Here is a 14826-nt window from a genome sequence, read left to right as displayed (position 1 = left end):
TGACATAAAGCTACTATGTGGATAATTTACGCTATATTCTAAATGTTCCAAAATAAAGATAGCCATTAAAAATGAATTAGAACCAGTACAGCAGCTTCTGAAATGAAAACTCTGTGCTAACATTAAGATGTAGGGCTCTGCTATCTTAAGTCTGACCAGGCACTGCTATATTTATTCAACACCTTCAGCTCATTTTTTAACACTTGAGTCTCTGCCACCTTCTAGCTATCTATATCTTCTTCATAATTTTGTATGTGAACAGAAATAGGCGCGTGCAGATTTCACTGGGTTTTTTTAAATATATAGAATATAATAAAATGAAAGAACAACCTATTCTGAGATTGCCCAGACTTATAAGCCTGATACTGTTATTCATAAAAACATGAGTACACTAAGCATTCTATCACATTACCTGTAGTCATAGGGGGAAATATGAAAAAAAATTATCAGTGGAATATAGGAAGTTGGAAGTTCCTACCTAGAAAGGAGAAGAGAAATAAAAAAATAAGTTAATGCCTTGAAAATATTTAAAGGCTAAATACATTCAAATACTTTGTCAGCCACCTTAAAAATATTTTGGATCAATAGTTTAAACTTGAAATCAACTCCTCATTTCTATATCAGCCCTCACTAGAATAAACTTCAACAGGAATTTATCTGATGGTTCTCTTTACTGCTGTTAGTTTAAATGATACCTTAAACATTATCCATAGCTTTGCTAACATCCACACAGAAATAGTCTAGCTTGAGTTACACTGGCTTGAAACAAAAACTCTATTGTTGCTGATGCTAGAGTAAATAATACAGTGGGGATACAGCCAGAGGCATGGTTTATATTAACTTGCATAATTCATCAGCTACTAATCAGTCCAGGATCCAGTGCTGTTTCAAAATGTGGGTAGCTTGGGAGGAGAGAACCTGGTGCTAATTTTTATAGTGAAGACAAGTCCTGAATGAATGCCAAGCCAAAAAACTGCATAAATTTTAATACCCAGGGGCAGACTGGTACCATGGTCACATCCCTTTTGGCTGTGTGCCATGTGCTGTGAACTCTGGGCTCACCAGCTGCTTGGCATGGCATCTGGTTGGAGCTTGTTTTCATACAGCTCAAGCCCTGGGGATGAGCACTGCTGCTGCTTGCCCTTCCCCTCCCTCCATAGCACCCACCCACCATCAGTGGCTGAATTCAGCAGCAGGGAAAAATTGCAGACAAGAAGCAATGCTTAGCCTCTGGGCTCTTGAGATGTGAAATTGGGGCTGAGCCCCACCACCATTCATCCCCCCACTTTTCCTCTGTTGCTGAATTTGGGGTAAAGGGGTGTACTGACAGTAGCACTCATCCCCCGGCACCTCCAGAGCCATAGGAAAGCAGAGACTCCAGCCAGCTCTTGTGCTGACCAGTGGTGATCACTTGCACCCAGGATCACGCCACAAGGTTAAGGGGGTCAGGCTATACCCTCCTCTCTCAGTTCTGGGATCCATCACTGCAAATACCTCAGGGGTTGTCTTAATAAACATACTTATTAGTTGCTCACTTTTTACAGCAGGTCCTGTAGAAGTCTACAAAAAATGTGGTCTATCAGTTAATTCAGACATAAATTCACTCAGTCAGCTGAAGTGTAAATTAAAGACTCATTTCAAGATTTTGGCTACCTTTCTCTTTCAGATGGCAAAAAAGGCGTAAAAGTTAAGAGGAATGATTTTGAATAATCCTAATATGCAATGGCAGTCATTACCCATATTTTTAAAGTGTATTTGTTCAGAAAATATAACACTTGTTAGAATAGTTCACATCTATCAGCATAGCTCAAACTTAGTTATTACAGTATTTTAATTGGCCAGTAGTTCAAATTTCAATGACTCATGTATTATCACACAAAACGTATAAGTACAAAAAGGCAAGCTGAATTCTAGGCTTACCTGGAACTATGGCGTTAGTCATTAGGGTTGGAAAAGGAACTCAGGATGGCCCGACATGCTCCCAGGTCACACGCACCATGAGAAGTTGGCAGACTGCCAAAGATCCCTTGAAGGGGAATCTATTTTGAAGGGCATTCCTTTGAAAAGGACCTCAGCAGAAGAAGAGTGGTCTGCAAAGGACAATGGCAGCTAGGAAATATTTTTTTTTATCTATAGCTGTCCTCACTGATTAGGAGTAAAGCCTAGTTGAGGTAAGGCGTTAAACATGTCTCATCCTTGTGTACACTGACTGCGAAGCTGTGCTCAATAGCAGATCTTTAACACAACTTTTCAAGGTCCCATTCCAGTGTACTATTATTCTCTAATAAAGACAAACTCTAAGAATTATGTTCAGCATGTAGAGTACCTACATGTTGCGTTTATCGCTCTTGTGTTTCTCCTACTGAAAGAAATTTAAGGATATACTTGACCACATTCAAAAGGAATTCCCACATACATATCTTTGTCTAGGCTTTCATCGGACTATAAGAGGTGAAATTCTAGCCAATCAATTGAATGGACATTCTCCATGTTGGCCTAAAACCTTAGTGAAGAAGTAAAGCAGTTGCTTTGGTGAAGGCAATAGAGATTCAGCAGTTTTAAACAGCAGTTTAAACAGCTGCAGATCTGGCCCTATATTTTTAAAGAAGAGTGCTGCCAACTGTGAAGGGTTTTTTTTAGAAAAGTCAGTGATCTTTTTTATATAAAAGAACTTAGATATTCCACCTGTTTGGCACCTTATCAACTGATAAATACATTGTGTTCATTTGAATGTACATAATAAAAGCAACTATGTACAAAATTAAATGCTATCTATCTATCTATAGAATTACATTATACTACACATTCCTAGATTAAATATTTAGAGTAGTAACCACAAAGAGATAGGTCACTTTCATTTGAAAAACTTAAGGTTGGAAAGAAAAAGGGGGAAGTTGCAAATACCATATTTTATTGAAGTATCTTTCAATGAATAAAGACAAAATCCATAATAATGGCAGTAAAAGAAGGGACATACGGATATTTTAAAATAAAGAAATGGAATTAAAGTCTAAAGTTCTTTGTAACAGACTGCAATCAGAACTGGCTGAATTATTTTCAATGAAAGTTTTATCCATTGAAAAAAAAATAAACAGGAGAATAAGGGCTCTGATTCTACAGATTGGTTGATAAAGAAGTGGTTTGTGATATGAAATACCCACACCCAAGTTCTGGGTATACTTGCTTTGGATTTTTTCAGACTTAAATTTTATTCACTGAGCAGTATGGCTGCATCAGGTCAAAAGATTATGCTGGCCTTGTCTACATGTGCAGCTTATTCATAAGCAGGTACTAAATGACTATGCAGTTACCAGCATTGCTGTGCAGTACAGTCACTGCAGTTTTTTCCCAGCACTAATGTGTTGTAGCATCTTATGTAGATGTGCCTAGTATCATTCCTCTAAAGTCATTCCTCTTTCTGGTCCTAATTCAGAGAATTATTGAGCATTTTCAACACTTGCAGATGTTATTGGGGATTGAGGGTCCTCAAAATTGTAAAGCATTTGCAAAGCTGTGGCAATGTTCTGGTTCCAGGGGCAGCCGTGTTTCCCACAGTGTCCTTGCAACCCTTCCCACGCTTTGATTCTAGGCTACGCTCCCCTTCTCATCACCTGCCATGCTTTGATGAAACTATTGAATGTTAGAAAGGGAGGCTGCCTAAAGGTCCTAGAGTGAGCATTCAGTTTTTCTGACAAACAGCAGGTTCCACCCAGACCCCACTGGTCTTAGTCCTACTTTGCGCCTGGTGAGACCTCTCAGCCCACTCATGCCCCTCTGGGTACTTGCAGCCTTAAGGGCTATTCATGGCCTCTGAGCCTCCCTTACAGCTGTGCCCATGCCTCTCAAATGTTACTGTGTCAGGGCCTTTGGTCTTATTGACCTCCATTCCTTTTCTTTCTCTATCTGGGCCTTCTAGCCCAGGCCCCACTGTACGGGACCTGACTTCTGGGCACCAGCTCTTATTTTAATTATGTAGTCCTGGGTCTCCTGGCCCTGTCTCCACCCTGCTCTGAGCGCTGAGCCTGTTCAGCTCTGTCTGGGTGCCTGGCCCTGTCTTATCCAGGCTTGAGTTGCACTCAGGTGCAGTCCTTCTCTAGGCTGTCACCTTATAATGCTCAAGCCCAATCTATGTTTTGAGCCCCTTGCCCTTGGCAGAGCTCCAGACACTCTTGTGGCATCAGCCCTGGCTGGGACCTATGTACCACCCCTATTAGCCCCAATCCCAAAACACCAGTATAAACTACAGCAAAGGAGTAAGACCTCTGTCTGTACACCAAGGCTTCCCCTTATCCTGGGTCACATTCTTGTGCTAGCCAGCACCATTCTGTTCGCTTCCCCCAAGGTGGCACTGATGCCAGCTAGGAGTTCTCTTGGCCCCTCCTGCTCTGGAGACCCAGGCCCTGAGCTTATAAACACATTAAGCCCTGTTTCCTTCTGGTCAGGTGGCTCAGCAGCCATCACAGGCATGCTCATTCTGACCCTAAGGATCTGTCTGCCTGACTTTGTGCCTGCTTATCTATGGTTTGCAGCTCTTTGCCGCTGAGCGACCTGGATTGTCTGTCCCTTGTGCCTGTTACTGCTGCCTTTTGGCTACAACTCAGCTAGCTGCTAGCTGTTGGCTTTCCCTGAGCCAGGTCACTCCGCTACAGTTTCCTTTCAAGTACCAGGAGTCTTCTGGCTCCCTGTTATACATGCTCACACTTCTTAAATTTATGTCCCCACTTTCTTAAAAAATTATAACTTAATATGGTACTATGTAGCTTTAATAAGCTAGAAACACACACAGAAAAAGTGCTTGGGGAATTTTTACAAGACTTAAATGAAATGAAAGATGTCAAGCTTTCCCAATGTTCCCCCATGAGGAAGAAAAAAAAGAAGCCTCTTTTCAGCTAAACATGAAGTATAAAACACCAATTATGTATACATACATGCAATGATGAGTCACATTATGAAACCTGTAATCGGTTGATTTGAAAAATAGGGGGCCATTATAACTGCTTAACCTAATGGTGTTTTTATTAACAAAACAAGAGGAGTACCTTTATGCTGCCACAGTGAAAGGAGGATACTTTTTAAAAAGTTAATTCAAGTAACCTGACATTAACTGACATGGTATCCCCTGATCACCTCTTGGCAAAACTGGCCAAATGTGACCTCAGTCCACCATGATCTGCTGGCTGGGGAACTGGCTCCATGGTCAGACCCAGAAGGCGATGGCTGATGGAAGTCAATCGTCATGGTGCCCTGTGACCAGTGGGGTCCCCCAAGTCTCTGTCCTTGGACCTATATTGTTCAACATCTTCATTAACGATGTGGACATTGGAGTCAGAAGCATACTGGCCAAGTTCACCGATGATACTAAACTCTGGGGTAAAGCATCCACACCAGAGGACAGGAGGGCAATCCAGGCTGACCTTGACAGGCTCAGGAAATGGGTGGACAAAAACCTGATGGTGTTCAACACTGAAAAATGCAAGGATCTCCACCTTGGGAGGAAAATCCTGCAGCATCCTCGTAAGCTCGACAGTACTACGCTGGTTGCCACTACAGATGAAAGGGACTGGGGGGTCATGATTGACCGCAAGATGAATATGAGCCTTCAATGTGATGCTGTGGCTAGTAAAGTGAGCAAAAAGCTGGCTTGCACCCATAGATGCTTCTCAGGAAAATCCCAGGATGTCATTCTTCTGTTGAATCGGCCTTGGTGAGGCTGCAGCTGGGGTACTGCATCCAGTTTTGGGCTCCACAATTCAAAAAGGATGTGGAGAAGCTTGACAGAGTCCAGAGAAGAGCCACACACATGATCAGAGGTCAGGAAAGCAGACCTTACGATGACAGGCTGAGAGACATGGGGCTCTTTAGCCTGGAAAAACACAGGCTCAGGGGCAATCTGATGGCCACCTATAAGTTTATCAGTGGTGATCACCAGGATCTGGGGGAACGATTGTTCGCCAGAGCGCCCCAAGGGATAACAAGGTCAAACGGCTATAAACTCCTGCAAAACCATTTCAGGCTGGACACAAGGAAGAATTTCTTCACTGTCCAAGCCCCCAAGGTTTGGAATAGCCTGCCACCAGAGGTGTTTCAAGCACCTACATTGAATGCCTTCAAGAGAAATTTGGATACTTATCTTGCTGGGATCCTATGATCCCAGCTGACTTTGTGCCCCTCAGGCAGAGGGCTGGATTTGATGATCTTCTGAGGTCCCTTCCAGCCCTAATGTCTATGAAATCTATAATTGTACTTGAGGTGGGATGTAAGTTCTCAGAGACAAGGTCTTTATCAATATCATACAGCAAACATGCTTGTCTATGTGATGCTATAAAAAGAAACATATTAAAATCTACAAATTCTAGATCCCAAAAGAAACCAGGGGTGTCAGACACACGGTACTCTACATTTCCAGTCAGCTCAGCATCACAAAGGATTGTGTTCTTAGGAGAGACTCTGAGAACTCAGTGAAAAGCATAGTATGGAACAATTATTTCAAAATGGTGTCATGCCAGGACAAATAGACCGTAAGTGGAGCTGTACTCTACTTCAACAGAAGCAGACATTCAGATGCAGAGCACTATGGGCTCCACATGAGACATTTACTGCTGAGCTGCAGAGCTATCCTGCAGAGGAGTTTTTCAGTGCACAGCAGAGGACATGTAAATGCTGACGGGCGTTGGTGGGGCACTAGGATACTTCAGTGTGAGGGCTGCTTGCTGCCTAGCCCCATATTGAACCACCCTCGTGTCCCAGCCAGGCCCTTGGCAGCACGCTGAGCTGGGTCAGAGCATCCTCAGGCTGGCAGGCTGATCCCCCGGGACCTCCTGCCAGCTGGGGCTCCTCTGTCCTGGCTCAACGTGCTTTGCTCCTGGGCGTGTGTTGAAATGCAGAGCCCACGAGCAATAAACTCCAGTGCAATATTTGACAATATTAGCCAGAGTTTATTGCTTTAAATGAATTGCATGTGTAGTTGTGCCATATGTAATTGAATGGTGGCCAGTGTTCACAACTATGTGCAAATATAGTTGAGGTGTTCAATGGTAGCATTGGAAACCCCTCCCCCCCCAAAAAAAGATTTAACTGTGTCTGTCAAAAAGCAATCTATTTCTGTTATCATTATTATTATTTAATGAAAAGTACAGAAAATCCAAAAAAGTAAAGAAGATTTAGAATTAAAAGCAGGGCTAGATCTTTCCCAGCTTAAGCTAGAATGGCAACTCATCAAATTAGGAACAGAGCATAATTCATCTTCCCATCAAATCCTGGCTTGCATTCTGTGCTTGGGGCTAGGCACACAGCCTTTCTCACTAACACCTCCCAAGGCTCACACAGTCTGTTGCACTGAAACACTCTTCTAGTGACTTTCAGTCTTGAAACAGAGCTCTTTATCTCTTCCAGCTAGCAGGCTCACCTACTCCCATATGGCTACATATGCACTGTATTTTAAAATGCTTATATTAACCTTGGTGCATTTCCAAATGAGCCCATGGATACTCTCACAATAGACATTGTCAAAAAATGCCAGTTTTCCCTTTTCCCACTCCCAATTTTTATCTTTACATAATTATATAGAAATTACCATTACCTTGTGAAGTTAAATTCCATATAAATGTTCCAAGCAGATTTCTTTGTAAAGTTATACACTACATTGTAAATACATCTCTATTTAAGATTTTAATATTCTCTTCTCATTACTGTGCTCATTTTGCATGATAGAAAGAAAACTGTAGTGAGTTTATTAGTTTCTTTCATGAGATATTTTTTTAGGTGCCTGGAGGAACCCTCAACCTGTGTTCTCTTGCTGAAAGCGTGAGGAAGCTGGGCTCATATTTCTGCCAGTGGCAGACTCTGGCTTTGGATCTTAGCTATGTCTTCAAATTACCATTATAAAATAATTCTTGCAAGGTGCCTTGGTGTCTTCAATCCAGCTGAAGGCTGCTATAGAAATGTGAAGTATTAATTAAAACTTGGGGATACAGGTATGGGGTAAATCATGTGTGAATTTTGAGATCACTGGGCAACTTGTTGAGATAGAATAGTTACATGCTGTCAGGGGTACCAAACAGTTGTCACTACACAGGATCATAGAAAGGATGATCCTGTACAAACTTCATTTCTGGGGAAAAGGTGTTGATTCTTAATAGGAATCTGGTCTCACAACTGATCATACAGTTTTGTTCTTTATTTTACCCCAATAACATATACATAAATTGAATAAAAAACCAAGACAGCACATGGGAGTGAAAAGCACCTAGATCTATATTACTTACTCCTGAGGCTGTACGATCATCTAATTATAGAAGACATTACTTTAAACATCAAATCCTAATTTCACATTATGAAACGTTAACATTCATAAAAAGAAAAGAATGCACTATACAGATGGTCAAGTCATTAGAAGCTTCCAGCGTGGGATCAAATTAAATTGCAACATGGCATGGAGCTAAGCTAATATAAAGCTGCATAATGAAACTGAAAGGTTCTTCACTTAAATAACCGGCTTGGAGGCGGGGCAGAGAAAGCAGAGAGAAGATTGTAAATGCTACATTTCTTTGGATGTTAACCTTCAAAATCTGCTTTATGTAAGACTTTGTCCTGTATGAAAACTTTAGTTTTGATATTAAAGTCAGGAATATATTTAATGAATCCTGGGGTTCATTTTGTCTTTTAAAAAGGACATGCATAAAACCCACCAACACTGTGGGGATTACTGCCCACATTTTTAAAATGTACTACAGGAACAGCAAAGTTCTGAATGTATAAACAATTATTAGAAAACCTTTCATGTAAAATATAATGGAAAGCTGCTGCTAGAATTCTTAAGATTTTCCATGCCCCACCAGCTACAACTGACTTTTGAAGACAGAAGGAACATAACAGAATGTCACATTGCTGCACTAACTGTTTCACCACTATTTTTAGTATTTGCACTAGTATTGCAGGTCCTAAAAAGCAAGTTGCCTTCTGCGGCTTCTACTCTTTCAGGGATGCTGTGACAAAGGGGAGATTTAAAAACTTGGTTCTTTAAAGACAAGGTGGCAACTGTTGGAGGCATGATATACACACAAACTTTACCAGGTCATCTTAGCTAGAGACAGACATTCAAAAAGCCTGAGCCTGAATTGATTCAATATTTGCAGGTTAGTCTAACCTGACTAGGTTAAATCACTTTTTAACTTCACAGACATCCCAGACATGCAGGCACATGCCTGCAGTGACTCAGGCTAGAAGTTGGGAGCACTAGAGCAGCCCTCACTTTGCTTCCACAGCACTGAGATAAGGGGGGCCTGGCCAGGCCCCAGCAGGATGCTCTGATTAGCCCAGCAGGGAATTGATAGTTGTTTATCACCTGTAACTCAGTGTTTATCTCCCCATTAAGACAACAACAGAGAGACATTACCAGCTACATTTTAATGCTACTTGTGGTCTGCTAGCTAATACACAGACACCTCTTGGCAAGGCAGGGAATTCCTGCTTAGCAGGGAGTGGTGGGGAGGCGACCAAATCTCTTCTTAAACAGCTTTTCCAAGAAAGGACATGAAGGTACCTTTTGATTAGCTCCAAAAAGCCTGTCTGCCTTGGTGGTCTCCAACAGCATAGATTGTAGCCAGTATGTGGTCTGCTAGCTAATGCTGAAGTGTTTGCATAAAGCAGAAGGGAGGGGGAATAATCCCTGCTTAGTAGGGAGAAGCCAGGCAGACGCTGATGTGCCTGCAAGTCTCTGCCTAGCTGCAGCCAGGGAGCAGAAGGGAGGAGCCAGCCCTGCTGTGGAGCAGAGAGCCCCACCCAGCCCAGTGAGCATGCCAGGATGCTGCTGGTGTCTGGCTTATCTTAAATCAGCAAAGGGTCTGGGATAAACATTGCATAAACCGGTTTGCCCCAAATCAGTTAAGTCTGATACTACATTCAACCAGGTTTATCTCAAACCAGTTTCAGCTATTTCACTGAACATCTGTTCTGTTAGAGATTTAAAGCAGTTTCTGATCACTTAAATTGGTTTATGTGTAATGTCTTTCCCTAGCCCAGGTAATATGTGCTAGAGGATCAAACCCACTGAGGCTATACTTTTCTCTTGCTCTTGCTCCAACATTCTCTTTGTAAAAAATAACCTTCTTGGTGCATAACATACTGTTATTCGGAGACTGCCAAGCGATACAATTAACATGGCATTGAGCTTAAAGCATACTCATTATTTCAGTCTTCTGTTTTATTTTGGTTTTTTGGTTTTTTTTCTTCTGGAGATATTTTTCAAGAGATGACAGTGACCTAAGATGAAAAAGTTGGCACCCCATGGGATTCATTGTTTTATTTTTTCCTTGTGCTGTTCTTTCATTGTACATACTCTTAAGTCAGCTGAGGCATTATCTTCTAGTCCTTCAAAATTGACATTAATGTTTGTACATAGTTTTTAAACTGGAATGGACCACTGCATCTTGGATGATTTTTTTAAAACCTAACTTAGATTTATTTAATTTTAAAATAACTACTCTTGGTGGGAGGTGGAGATGTGTGGGTGCAGGGGGAGGGCAGAAGCTGTTGAAGAATCAGAGAATAACAGTGTGCCCACCGGGCTTTATTTACCCTGAGGATACGGCCCTGTTGTTGCAGCTGAGCCTTAGGGCCCTTGAAGACAATAAGGTTGTTCTTTCCTTGCATTGCTGACCCTGTTCTCGCCTGCCACATCTTGATGTACCATCAATGGGGAAAGTCTCTTAGCGGGTCCCTCGCTGCCCGGGTCCGACCTGGCAGATGTACATGGGGCTCCATCACCCCATACATCCCGGCCTCATGCCACCTTCTGGAGCTGCCTCAATGGAGTCTTGTGGCCCATCATGCCCGTCCAGCTTCTTTCCTGGCCCCCATCCCTTACACGGCTACAGTCGAGCCCCTCTGAATACAGAGTAGGGTCGAGCCCCTCTGAATACAGAGTCGGCTCCCGACCCCTATCCCTAGGGCTCTAAGCCCAGTCTAACCCGGTGCCCGCAGTCCAGGCGGTGATCCTGCCCTGGTCACGACCCTCCGTCTGGATCCTCGGCACCCCTCCAAGCCGGTCGTTCACCTGAGTCCTGCGCGTCCTCTGCAGCTGCTCTCACTCACTGACGTCCTGTTCGGGCCCCTCTCGCCCTTTGCCGGTTGCCAGAGACTGTCGCTGGCTCTCTCTCCCTGGAGCTCCTGGTGCTGGTTCTCTGATCCCCTCAGGACACTGTCGGGGACAGCTTTCCTTCCCCACAGTCGACAGATTCCCTTCTCTGGGGCCATCTGCCCCTTCTGCCTCAGACACCGCTATTTTTATCTTTGCTGGCCGGCATCTGGTGCTGACATCACCAGCCGGCCGCAGCTGTACTTAAAGCCAGCTCACGAGCTGCATGTGTTTCCCAGGAGCGCCGTTCCCTGCCACAGGTGAGTTGTTGGCATCACCCCATTCCCCGGGACAAACAGGACATAAATCAAACTCCTGGTGGGAGTTTAAAGACTCTCTCAGGAATTATTAAACATGGGTTTATAATCTCCACTATAGGAACAAAGTTATGAAAAATAGTCCTTAAAGCTTGTAACATTCATATTATCAAGCTACCAGAAAAATAAAAAAATAATTCAGCAGCTAAATTAATTTCAGTTACTGGAATTTCTTCCTATTTAACAAAAAAAATATTGATTCTTTGCATATTTCCCTTGACAATTGTCACATTTTGTAAAAGCACCTTTTCAAATTCTGATTAACTCAATCTTTGGCATTTTGATAAACTTTATTCATGTGGAGAAAGTTATGGAAAGAGTATTTCCATGGAACTTTATGCTTCCCTAAAGATTACTTTAATGATTGTATCTAAAGATCCCAGTTCAGCAAAACAACTAAAAACTATTAAAGAATGAGAACAGATATTTTTAAGTTTGCTGCCCGAGCTGAATAAATAAATCAGAAAAAATATTGGTTTTATGGAAACAAAATACTTAAAACCTTATTATTTATAATGTAATTTTAAAAACAAAACTCTGCTTTGAAATGAAAAATCAAAACATTTTCACTTAATAATAATTTTAGAAAATTTTAAATGACAAAATTTTAGTTTGAAAATGTCAAAATAAAATATTTGGATCCTTTTTTCCAGTTTTTGGCTAAAACTATTTGAAGAAATAGGTGTACTCTTTTAGTAGACCCATATTGCACTGAAAATGTTTCTTACAAAAATTTCATCTGGTATATAGCATGCACTGAACTTAAATCAAGTAAGCAAGCATGCTGACTCTAACAAATTACTCATCCACCTAAAATTCGCTGTGGGCTTAAGTACTTTTCTGAAGTGGTTCCTTAAGGCTCAAGAGCAACTGTTTAGAAGGAGAAATTGGTATTTTTTATAACCTATATTCAGATCAATAACATAATATAACATCACCCCAACTTGATTTTTTCTGGAGTTGATTTTTGCGAACTAATTATGTTAATTTGTTACTTGAAAAATTAGAGCCCAGGCACAATGGAGACAATAGGGACGAAACACAGACTTCAGGTGGCAGTGGATCTAGCCCTGACCTGGGAAAATCTCTATGCTGATGTATATTAAATATTTGTGTTCCAAGAAGACCATCTATAATAACTGCTTGACTCATAAACTGTCCAGGTGCTTTAAACTCGCAGATCTAGACAGACTTATGAAATGGGCGGACGAGAACCTGATGGTGTTCAACACCAAAAAATGCAAGATTCTCCACCTTGGGAGGAAAAACCTGCAGCATGCTTATAGGCTTGTTAGTGCTACGCTGGTTAACATTACAGATGAAAGGGACTTGGGGGTCATGGCTGACCACTAGATGAACATGAGCCTTCAGTGTGATGCTGCGACTAGTAAAGCCAGCAAAATGCTGGCTTGCATCCATAGATGCTTCTCAAGCAAATCCTGGGACATCATTCTCCTGCTGTACTCGGCCTTGGTGAGGCCACAGCTGGAGTACTGCATCCAGTTTTGGGCTCCACAATTCAAAAAGGATGTGGAGAAGCTTGAGAGGGTGCAGAGGAGAGCCACGTGCATGATCAGAGGTCAGGAAAACAGACTTTATGATGAAAGGCTGAGAGCAATGGGGCTATTCAGCCTGGAAAAGCATAGGCTCGGGTAATCTGATGGACACCTGTAAGTTTATCAGGGGTGCTCATCAGGATCTGGGGGAATGACTGTTCACCAGAGCCCCCCAAGGAATGACAAGATCGAATGGTCACAAACTCCACTGTGACTGGTTCAGGCTGGACATAAGAAAGAATTTCTTCACTGTCCGGGCCCCTAAGGTTTGGAACAGCCTGCCACCTGAGGCGGTTCAAGCATCCACTTTGAACGCCTTCAAAATATATTGGGATGCTTATCTTGCTGGGATCCTATGATCCCTGCTGACTTCCTGCCCCTGGGGCAGGGGGGCTGGACTCGATGATCCTCCAGGGTCCCTTGCAGCCCAAATATCTATGAAATCTATGAAACTGCTCTCTTAATTTCTCAGGATTTTTAATGGACTTTGGCAATATCTTAAATTATTTCACCTCCTTTCTTCTTTAGGATTATTTTAACAATTCAGTGGGTAGCACAACTGGGTCAACTGCTCTTGGGCATGGGGGGAAGGTATGAAAAAAATGGCTATCGCTGACAGCTGCATGACTATGATCATGCTGGTGACAGAGTGGCAACTAGAAGATAATACCCCTATGTCCTACGCACCTGGCCACTGTCTTTAGCGGGTTATGGAATAGAGAATGATCCCACACAATTTCCTGGTTCATTTGATGCACCTGGCTGGGGGAGTATTTGGTTGATTGCACAATTTCACAATGATCGCACACTTAATTCATACAACACAATTTTATTTTAAACTTCCTTGCTACGCATATAACACTGCTTAGCCTTAAGAAAAACCACAAACATTAAAAACACAATAACTACACATATTAGAAACAATGCTCCAAACGCACTTCCTTCCCAAACAATGCTATAAGAATTAGTATTACAAAAACAACTACAATTACAAGTAACGGTTAAATTGGAATCAATACTATTATTTCACATGGTATACTTACAGTCCTAGAATTCTGAGAAACCAAATCCCCAAGGATACTTCCATTCTTTAGTTATGGTTTTAGGGTTGGTCTCAGCAGTGATAGGAACAAATCCCCTTCCTTCGGTCCCACTCGGGCGCTCCTAGGCTTCAGCGTGAACACGAGTTCTTGTTCACAGAGAGGGTGGTTCAGGTGATCAGCCTGATCCGGCCTACACTTGTGATTCTTCCTTCGGTGTTCTGCAAGTGAGGTTACCTCCAAATTGGGACTGTAGGTTACAGTTTTTAATCGGGCAAGTTGCCGTCTTGGGCCCCTCCTACCCAAACCTGTCACTACTCCCAAATTTGGGCTCGAATCTTTTACCCAACAGATTCCTTTCCTGGGTCTTCGTTGGGAAATTTTCTACACCACTGCTGTGACCTCTCTTGCCAACACCTTTCCAAAAGCCCCTAGGTTTTGGTCTCTCAGAATGGTTGCCCAAGGGTTGCTTTTAGGTTAACTTTGTTAAAGGCCTCTAGAGATAAAATTCAGAACCAAGACATTCAGCACATATGCAAAAACAAGCAATGGCCTAGATAAGAAGATGAACCTTGCCTTTCATTTAAACTGGCTAATGGGTATTTATTACAAAAATTCAAACTATTACCTTCAATATGACAGCCACATTGCTATTCTGCTGCTATTGATATTTCATCATGAAACTACAAATAAGTTATTTTAAATAGAAGACTAAAAGGCCTAGATATGGCCATGACGTTGTCATGTGGTTACATGATAGAGTATTTGGTCATTTTTAT

This window comes from Crocodylus siamensis, chromosome 7 (genome assembly GCF_052110815.1).
Source record: "Crocodylus siamensis isolate JL-2025a chromosome 7, ASM5211081v1, whole genome shotgun sequence".
Lineage (NCBI taxonomy): Eukaryota > Metazoa > Chordata > Crocodylia > Crocodylidae > Crocodylus > Crocodylus siamensis.
The sequence above is the reverse complement of the archived record's forward strand: the minus strand, read 5'-3'. Positions refer to the sequence as shown.